Source organism: Rhea pennata, chromosome 12 (assembly GCF_028389875.1).
Source record: "Rhea pennata isolate bPtePen1 chromosome 12, bPtePen1.pri, whole genome shotgun sequence".
NCBI lineage: Eukaryota > Metazoa > Chordata > Aves > Rheiformes > Rheidae > Rhea > Rhea pennata.
In genome coordinates this window covers 13,623,470-13,634,405 of record NC_084674.1, presented here as the reverse complement: position 1 = coordinate 13,634,405, position 10,936 = coordinate 13,623,470, and positions in this window count along the sequence as shown.

The window sequence follows — 10,936 nt, the reverse complement described above, 5'->3', positions numbered from 1 at the left end:
GGAAGACATTCCCTGTTTCATTAGACTTACCTAGAGCTATGATTTGCTGCAGTGGTGAACAATAGCCTTAGCAGGCTGAACCTCATCACTTTTCCAAGAATGTAAATACATATTCCTCAGCAGGTGAGGCTAAGCATGAATAGAAGACAGCTGGCTGAAAGAAGTACAAGACAGTTTGGTGGAAAAACACAAGTGGTTCAAGTGAAAAATTATACTTCTCATGTTCTTTCTGTCACAGTACTGAAGGCTTCCCACCAAAGGATACCTAAAAAACAAACCAGCAAGCCAACGATAGGAAGATGATGATATTGACTTGGCTAATTATGTGGTTATTAACAACCTGCGCAAGCATCCAGAATTGTATTAATACAGGAACCCAAACATGCACTCAGTCAAAAGCAATCTGCAGTCATCATCTCCAATCCTGTTCAAACATCCCTTCTCACCAGCTACTTTGTCTCTCCCACTCAGTCCTGATTTCTAACCGTCTTCCCTCTTACACCAGATACTCAACATGCCTCCTCCTCCTAAAGTAGATGGAAAGCAAACTTCCTTCTGAAAGGAAATACAAATCCTCCTCCTCTATTCCAGGACGCACGCAAAGATTTAATGATCAGTCCCAATCTCATATGTTCTGCCTTCTCTTATACTGTCTCCCCTTGTGCTCCCTTCCTTTGGAAAAGGGACAGAGTTTTTTGCTCTGACTCATAACTGTGCAATACCATGCACACCAATAGCCCCCTATAAGTGAACAAGAATAACACGTCAGGACTACCTAAGAACCCATGGGATTTTGAAAGCTCTGCCCACTCAGTCCCTTCATATCCTCATGTTACAGGAGTAGATCTCTTCAGGCTTTTCAGCCAGGAAATGTTCATCTTTACACCTTGTGTTTCATTCAAGAGCTTCCATGCAATCCATTCGATACCTTATCTTCCAGCCTCCATCTCTCATGCACCAGTTCTGTCTGAGCTAGTATTTGGCAAGACATAATATCTGCTTCAGGGAACAACATTAGCATTTCACATTTTCCTTTGAGTCTTAGCGTGACCTGGATGCCAAAATACTGCTACCTTTCTGAGAACACAAAAGCATGCTGCTGATCAGTTGTTGGATTCTTTCATGGGCTGAGACACCAGTCCTGCTGTAGGCTCACTGGGGTAAGATCACACCTCACGACATTCAGGTGGCTACTCCTCCGGCCATGGTTTTAGAAGCAAATGGTATTTACTCCTCACTCTCTCCTCAACTGGTGCATAGTCTTGTCATGTACTATTAAACCTAGCCAGAATCCCCCCACAAAGGACACACTTCAGCAGATACAGAAGAGGTGTCTGTGAAATGTATGGGGAAACGGTGCAGCGTGGGATGCCACGAGCAGCGCCATGCTGAGGGTGTTTCAGCATAGAGAAGTGCAAGCTCACACAGGCCTTCAGCGCAGGCATTCTTTTCCCTTCACATAACTGCATTGATTTTTATCATTGTTATATTTGGTTCAGCCGCTCATTTGGAAAGTTCTTGCCTCCCCCGGCCCCCATAAATAACCAAACCCAGCTCTAACCAAAGGCAGTTGTCAGAATCAGCCCCATTGCCCTTTGGCAGTTCTTCCAGGAATTTTTAGGGTTTTTACCAGTCAGGAAAAAGCTTTGATGCTTTGGAATCAGGATTTTATGAAGATCATTTTGTAGGGTTCAGCCAACTCATGAAGTGTCAAATGGGGGGCACTCTTTCATCTCCTTGCTAGATGGGGAAAAGATCCTCCCTCTTACTGGAATGAGGGCTGGAGAGGGGGAAAACATCTCAGAGATGAAGGCTCATCCATAGAGGGGAGGGTTTCTTTTCTCTTGGTAGAGTCCACCCCCTACATTCTCATCATACTGAATACTGCAGTCCTATCTGTCTGCTCTGCGGACTATATCAGATAAGATGAGAACTGCCTGTTCACTCTGGTGCTGATACTGTGCTGCAGGGGCCTCCCAGCAGAGTCAGGCTCTTCTTCATCCTCCTTTTCTATCTGCCTTTTGCACACTTAAATGAGTACTGCGTTGGGATGGATGCTGTTGGGAAACCTGCCACTTGTAAAGAATGAGACAGCAATCAAAACCAGCCTAAAGAAATTCATCTTCCATTTTGCATTTCCAACTGCCCGTGGAGCAGAGGAAGTAAATCCCCTGCTCCTTCTCAAAATTTACATACAAATTCCTACCCAAAGCATGTCAAAGGTCTGTCTAGTATCCCATCTCTAACAGGGCTCAAAGCTGTGTACTTCAGAACATGCTACAGATTCAATCTGCACCCATTTCTGCAACAGCAGATTCCAGAGGGAAGAGCAAATCTCTCCCCAGCTAGCAACCACGCCTGGATCATTGAGGACTTGCTCGCCATTCCCCCCTGAGCTAATCCCAGGGTGGATGACATTCCTGCAAACTGACGGGCTCTTTCTGAAATCTGCACCCATGCTGCCTCAATAACTGCAGGTATCACTTCTTCAGAAGCTGAAGAAACCAACTAATGGGTATTTAACAGAACTCAGAAGGGCTGTTGTGGGCTATGAGGCCCATCTCATCTACTAGATGGTAATCTTTCACCCACCTCAGAAGAGCCAATTTATACAAAGATTGCTTTTGTGTACTCTCTCAAGGATGGGCATGGTCATACTGTGACTGTTCACCTCAGTGCAAATACAAACTACTTTGTCTATTTTGTTCAGGTCATTCTACTCACAAACCATTCCTTTGTTGGCTCTCCCATTTGTTATGTTCTGTCACTGACAGCTTTTCTGCAGAACATGTCCACAACTGTCCATGATTTGCAAATGCCACTCTCTACAAATCCACTGAAGACAATTCAGACTACTGAAAACAGTGAGATGCTCCAGAATCAGACACTCAAACTCAGCTTACAAGCCCCAACTCAGAAGAGCTTACATGCACTCAAACCAGGTGCCAGTTCAGCATGTATTGTCACATACTTATTACTTTACTAAGAGGAAAGGTGTGTTTTAAAAGATGGCATGGTTGCATCCTGTTTCTACCTAAAAGTGACAATGACAGAAAATGAAACATCTACTGAAAATAATCAAGCAGCTTCACAGTCACTTCTCATTTAACCAAGTACCAGTGGTTTTCACTGAGAAACTGCTTTCTTGAGCTATAGCATCTAATACTTTTCCACACATTAGGTCTTTTGGGCGTACTGCTGAAGGTAAGAGTCCTCTACTTACAGTGCTGACATAGGACTGGCTCTCATTTCCAGTGCTGCATGTATGACCTTGAAAAAGTCATTCAGCTCTTCTATGCCTGAGCTGTTTAACAGCAAAACAAGGCTCTTCCAGCTCTTGGCTGTCTTGTCTGTTTAGACTGTAAGCTCTTCAGGGCAGGGACTGTCTCCTATTAAGCAATCATAACTCTTTCTTAATTAAGGTCTTCTATTCAGCCAGGGCCCTCACAAAAATGTCATAAAACATTCTAACAAATTTTGGGGAAATCCACCTTCTGATCCAAATTTGCTCCGTGGTTTTCCCTGCTAAATATGGTGCTGAATCTCTTGTTAGAGAGTGGGGGGGAGGAGGGAGACTCCTTATAATTTAAAGAGATTGCATAAAAGACAGTTTAAGTCCTTGTGGCTGTATATTTCTTTTAATTAGTTTATGCACAGTGCATTTGCATGGGAAGATGCACAGCATGTGGACGGACTTAATTAGGAGAACAATACGTTCCCTCTTAAGATAATGACTTGAGGATTATGAAAATTATTATTCCAGATCCATCCATGGGTCATTTGAGGTTCAATATCCAGCAAACTTTTAAAATGCATTGAGGTCAGCAGTTTGGATACTGTCAGTAAAGTCACTTGATTTTACTGTTGCTTAAATGATTAATTAAGAACAGGGGCTGCATGCATCCACCAAGTTACACAATAGCTCAAGGACATGCTGCAGTTCACATATGCCATCAGCTACTCTGGGAGACTGACATATTAAATGGGGCTATAAGATTCACTGTACAGTCATCCGCCAGCAAAATCTTTTTCAACTCTCCCTTCCCTTTCACAAATCTTTTGCCTTCTTCTATCCTGGCTGGGGAAACAAAAGATTTCTGTCTCCATTAATGGATCTGTGCAGGTGAAGAACCAAGAGAATTAGGTGAGTGTTTGGGATGTTGCTCAGCAACCCATGCAAAATGAGACAACACATGCCATTTTAGATAGAGTGAAACCACTATGGCAAACTGAGTTGGAGATCTCATTTAAATGTGCCTCAGCTTTAACACTGGGAGTTTGGTGGGTCATTAAAAAGGTACTTTCTCTGTTTCTCTCTCAGAATCACATTCTTCTTTCCTAAAAGAAGTGATCATTTTAAATGTGCTCCAGAGACACTTTCTTCTTGTCATGACACAGGAGAAAAAATAGCCCTCTTCAAAACAGTTTCCACAAAGACTACATTTCTCAGCCAGCTCCATTCAAATAATCCGAGAGCACATCCTGTTTTCCCTCTTCAGAGGTTGCCTTTAGGTAAACAGCCTTTGCATTACAGCGAGGCATGCTGGGGTGGAGAGGCCCTCTGTCCCAGAGTTTTGGACAATAAAATATAGGATGACATCCAAAGAGAACAAAGTTGTACAATTTCAGGTGTTGAGAAGACTAAGGAAGCTACCATCCTCAAGTCCCAACCACCATGAGCAGAAAAACAGAAATCTCATCTTTCATATTAAAGGCAGAGCCAAAGGAAACACAAGTTTTCTGGAAGCCATATCACATTTGCCATAGACCATCATTTACTCTAAAAGATGACAGAGGTACACACAGTTTGGGAGGACACAGACAGCTCTGTCAATAGCTCTAAGCACGTCCCATTTAGGAAACAGTAATTACACCTTGAATATCTCTCTTTTCTACTTGTCCTAGAACGGCAAGTTTTTCACTCAAATGCAATGAGTGTGAATTAAACACAGTGTTATAGTAGCAGTGACAACAAAAGCTTGGTGAAACCATTATACATGAGGTTATTGTTAAAGTTGAGTAAAGAGTAGTTCTAGAGAGAAGTAGACAAGACAGATTCAGTATGCATCTTCCACTCTAAGTCTCTGACTTGAGGCCTTAACCTGTTTAACAGGCAAAAAACCACACATTTCAGATACAGGGCAGAGAGGAGAGGAAGAGAAAGAGGGAAAGGAAATTCCAAAAGAGTGTTTTCTGGGTTTAGGGCAACTCAGCCCAGTGACTGAACCTCTCATGCTCTCTATACTCACTCCAACACTTTGAATCAAGAGAAGTAAAACTAGCAGCTCAAGATAAATTGCACCTCTACAATCACACTGCTGAAGGGAAAAATTTGTGACTGGCTCTAGAAGCTTCCTGCAAGTGGTTGTTCCATTACAAGGTTCTCCCTGGGACTCTTGTCCAGTCCTGTTTCTCAGAAGGGAAGCTGACTGCTTTCATCTTAAATTGCTCGTGCACTTCACGAGCGAAGTCACAGATCCCTTTAAAAAAAATTGGAGCTTTGTTGCAGAGAGAGAGCGAGCTCAGGGGCTTCTGAGATGTTTTCTTCTTATTAAAAACACTCCTAGAACAGATGTCCAGGTCCTTTTCTGGAATAAAGTTCCTTTAATGGAAACCAGAAAAAGCAGCACATCTGGGAATCAAGCTATTGCTAAGAACAGCCTATGACCAGAAAGACGCATACTGCTGGCCTCCTCTCTCATGCAAAAATAATGTCTGCTTTCCCTACTGCCTTTGCCATATTAAGGTTTTTTGAGGTCAGTAAGGGTGCTTAAGACCAATCATGGATAGTTGATCTGAGTATCACAGATTGGCCATAAAAGCTAACGCTGTTCACTGAGTAAGATGCACACAGCTGCACAGGGCTGGGGCAGGCCTGGCAGGCTTTGGGCAGCCTAACAATGCTGCCCATCTCACACCACACATCACCAACACACTGCTCATGGTGTGAGGCTGGGCTGAGTGCAGGTGGAGTGCCAGAGTTGCAGTGGCTTCCTGCAACGGCTAAGAAAAACCATTCCCAGGGAGTGATCCCAGCTTTTTGACAGTATAGAGCCACACAATGCACAATACAGAACAGCGCTAAGCGCTAGTCATTTCCCCCCAACCCTTTTTTTTTTTTTTTTTGCCCCTCCTCCTCATCTGTAAGTCTAGAAGTTACACAGCAGAGCACCAAACCTAGGCAATTTCCGGTCAGCAGAACCCTTCCCAGGATCAGGGAGCAAAGGGGTTCCATCTACTAAGGAGATGGGGATCAGGGGAAAGAAATCAAAATACATAACTAGTCACAGGAAGGATGGGGAAGGAAACAGCCCACACTTTGTAAGGTCAATAAATACAGTTTAAGAGCATCAATCATTACTCAATCTCTGTTGTTGACAACATGGCACCCAATGCATGCTAGCCACTGTACAGTGAAAACAGAGATGTCCCTGCCCCAAGGAGATTACAATCTAATACAGATTCTACAGTCACAATTCAAAAGCACAGTGAGATCAAAGCCCTCTTCTCCTCCCTCAAGCAATCATTCTCTCTGGTGGAATATATCTTGATTCATAAATCAGAGAAACAGCATATCTCAGTGAACACTGCCATTCAAAACACGTACAGAGATGCCAAAGGTCCTAGCAGTAGTCCTAACATCACATTAGAGTTCAGAAGAGTAATCTTGGGGAGCAGGGTAATGTAAAGCAATCATTATTTTTCTATTACCAAAGCATAGTTTTGTCTGGATGCAGTACAGTCAGCAGTAGCAGTATGTGACAACAATCCATGAAGCTCTAGAACAGAAAACAACAAAACAGAAAGATCATTGTAGAAATTGCATGAAATTTCAGGATACATTTGGGGAGATGGTCTGAAAATACCTGAAAAACTGGAACAAACGTAAGAATAGAGTAACACTCATTTGGGAAAAATTATCTTGAAACAAGAGTAGTAATTCCAAGTACAAATCCCAAGGCTTACTGTTTTCCAGTTTATTCAAGGATACTACTTTCAGTGTCAAAGCACACTTCAGCACATAGGAGTAAAGACAGCTGTCTCCAAAGCATTATCCCCAGTGCAACAATTAAGGGTTACCCCTTATCCCGTAACAAAGTCTGCAATTCAAATGCTAAATTTGCCCCTGAACTGTTTAATCTGCAAGCTCCAGTGATCTCCCTGCAATGGGACGAACAGGCAACAGATGTTTAGAAACTGAGTTGGTAGTTTGCAGCACCTGAACATGTGACTGGGAGCAAGAAAGGATGCACGCTGCCTGGAACATCTGATAATGCTGTGCCCTTCAGAGTTTGTACGTCTGGTGAAGGGGCAGGAGTGGCGCTTAGAAATAACCAGCAGCTTTCCTCTTGTTCCATGAGTCACTCCTGCTTCAAGGCGCTGCAGCTTTGATTATTAACTGGGCTAGTCAGCTAGATATTTAAATGATCCCCAAAAGTCATTAAGAGCCCAATCAGATATGCAGTGCTTGACTCTAGCACAGGAATGCAGAAAGGGAATTATTTGCATAAACTATACTTTAGAGAAAACCTCCATGTATTTTATATTTCAGGGAACTGGAAATCTGATTTAACTGAGTTAAAGAAGAGAAAAAGCTTGAACAATCTAAGCAACTACATTAAACATGGAAGAGGGGAAAAAAAAATCAAAGTATCAGCTATCACAGGGATTAGGAATAACAGAAAATAACATCAAAGCTCTCTGCCTCTGCCTCCTCTGAGCAACAGGCAGCTTCTTCAGATTTCACCTGACTTTCCAGAGAGAAAATTCAGCTTCAAAAGTTAAAGACCTGTCTGAAGACATACGGCCAATCAGAAAATCTCTTAACCCATCCGTTTTCAGCCCCAACTCTAATTCAAGCAGGTGAGCTAACACAACAGGAGAAGGGATGGGTAGATACCGAAAGCCTATGTTGACTCTATCTAAAAGTATCAGGCTTTATATTCATGCCAAAGCCCAGGCCTCCACCCCAAAGCCACAAAACAGACCATCCCACATCAAAAACTCAAAGTAAATATTCTATGGAGTAGCTTTCATGGAAAACATAGGATGAAAAACCTATGGGGTCTGGGAGGTCTGAAGAAACAACACATACGCATATCACAAGAGAAAGTATTATCGGGTTAGAGGCCATCTTTGGAGACGGACAGAAGATTGCCCATTTTGGGTGCAGCTTTACTGCTGGTACGTAATCCATATTGTGCCTGCATTAACACCAGCCCTACAGGTAGCTCCTGGCCCCATACTGTGTGGCCTGAGCTATTCAGCCCTTACCAGATATCTCCCACAGCATGGGGAGCAGCTCAGGCCGTTCTGAGAAGGGGCTTGACTGGGGGGGGGATTGTATTCACTAGCATACATCCTTCCTGCTCTAGGTTAAAATCAGAGCCATGACAAACTACAAATCTCTTCCCAATTTCTGCAATTTAAACCAAACTCATTGAAAAGTAAGATTCAGGATGACTGGAGAGCTGGACTAAGCCTGGAATTTTTAACAAAACAAGAGAAGTAAAAGCAGGGTTTTTTGAGGCTCCATACAGATTTGCCCAGGACACTAGCACTTTTGAAGCAAAAAGCAATCAGCTAATTACACCAGCTTCACAGACCTGCATTTCAGACAGAAAACTAAGTGTTCTCATAAGGAGTCAGCAACCAAGGTAACCTGGAGCTGGTTTACCCTTTATCCTTCAGTCTCCTCACTTGTAAAATAGGAGTTAAAATATTTTACTTCCTTCTTTCCTCCAAGGGATGGAAGATGACAGATTAAACACACTCATGTCTACAAAGCCTCCCCTAAAAGAAACTGCCACAAGGAGGGCAAGACCGTTACTGTTATTATGATTAGAAACCAAGGTTCCTCCTGTGCAGTTATTTAATTAAACCATAAATACAAATGGGTAAGTGTCTAATGAGCCAGCCCTACACAGTATATTTATATTCTTCTGAAAAGAATAATGCTTAAACTAGTTGCAAATAATAGTCTTCCCTCCCAGCCTGGTTTTCTCTGCAATCAGGAATCAGGCCGCACAGTAGTTTGCTGACAAATTGGTTCATGTTACAAAGATAATGAAGGCATCAAATTACTTTGCACTCCTTCCCCCTGGAAGCTGCGAGGCTTTTGCAGAGAGAGATTGTCAGGGTTTTATTTGTGCGTGTATGTGTGTCATTTGTGAAAAGACAAGCCCCAGAGGCCTGTCAGCCAAGGCAGGATGGCTCTAACCACTGTTTCCTGGCAAGTTCATACTGTTGCACTGACCTTGCACACTTGTTAGTGCTGTATGGGAGGTGAATATCGCAAAGATTTACAGACCCCGAGAGGCTTTTCTTCCTCTAGTACCCATGGAGATGCCCCATGTTGTTCTGAGAGCTTGCTTAGGTACCAGAAGCAGTTTAGTCATGTTAGGGCAGCTTTTCTCTCAGCTGATATACTCTGCTTTCCAGGAACAAAGCCTGAAGCAGCAGATCCAGCAAAGCATTTAACAAGGGGTTTGAATAAGGTCATCTTCACAAGGACTTGAGCACTTAGCCAGATCACAGCCTTTCTGGACAGTGGCTCTGGAAGTTTTTGTGGCTCTTTATGACTGGTGAAAAGAGGTTTAACTCTTTCTTTGGAGCTGGATACCAGTTGAAACCCAGAGGTGGAAGGACAGAGAAAGAAAAATATTCCCAACCCCTTGTTGTTATTAATAAATAATGTATTCTGAACAGGTAAGATCTCAGTAAACTGGATCCAAACAGCTTTTTAAAGCCCCTCCAGCCACTATGAGAATCAACATACCCAGCAAAGCTCTTTAGTGATCATAACAAATGTGTCAGGTTTACCCTGCGATTGATTCGCTTTTGGGAACATAAGTTAAGCTTTAAATCTATATTTCATATATAATCAAGCAGCCAAATCAGTCTTTTGATATAGAACCCCAGCCAGCCGCCGTGTCTTTATCTCAGAAAGCAGGAGGGCCAACAAAGCTACAGCCAGGGAAGTGACAGTTCTTCTTTATTATCCTCCCTGGTCGTGCCCATCTCCTCATCTCCCCTATCAAATTTCTGGGCCTTTTTGATAAAAAATAATTTAAGAGCGTGCTCCGCAGGAAGCGCATGAAGGTTACAGATTGAGCAATGCCTGGGAGCCCCTCTTTAAAAGGTGCAATGATATAAAGGGCCTGCAAACAGCAGCAACGTTCCAGTCCTGCATGCAGCCTCTTCCAGCAGCACAAAAGAGCTGTGCTAAGTGTCACAAGGAGAAGTTCTTTCCTTATTATGGTCACTAACATCCCCTTCTATTTTAAAACTCAAAGATTTTAAATCTTACTGACTGGACGCTTACTGGTACTGTGTTGTTTTATTTTGCTTTCCTTTCTCTCCTTTCTACATTGCAAACTTCCCAAGACAGCTCCCCTCTCCACTTTGGGGTCAGGAAGAACAACAGTGCTTCCAAGTTGGGTTTTTTTTTTTTGTGTGTGTGTGTTTTTTAAGAAGAAGGACCTAGGTATTTTAAAGTACTCTCTCCATTAAAGCAGTCTTTCCCTTGGTTTTTTTTTTTTTTTTTTTGTTTGTTTGTTTGTTTGTTTTTTTTTTTTGTTTTTTTGTTTTTTTGTTTTTAAACTGTTCACATACTTGTTTTCTCCTTTGCTGAGGTTAGAGTTTCACGTTACAAGTTCAGCAGCAATACCAGCTTAGGGGATTCCCTAAGCTGTCTCCGCCCTGCAGTGTGCAATCCCCTTTGCCATGCTGTGGCAGCAGTGCTTGACACCAGCCTGACAGAACTGTTCCACTTCAAGGAATAGGTGAGGCATTTTTAAAGGTAGCGTTTCGTTTTCTCCTGAAGCCAGATCAGTTCCCCAAGATGCTTCACAGTACAGCCTCAGAAAACTCTGCCTTCACAAAAGCAGCAGGGGGAATACCTCCAGAGAGCAATGTCAATGAGCAACTTTGCAGC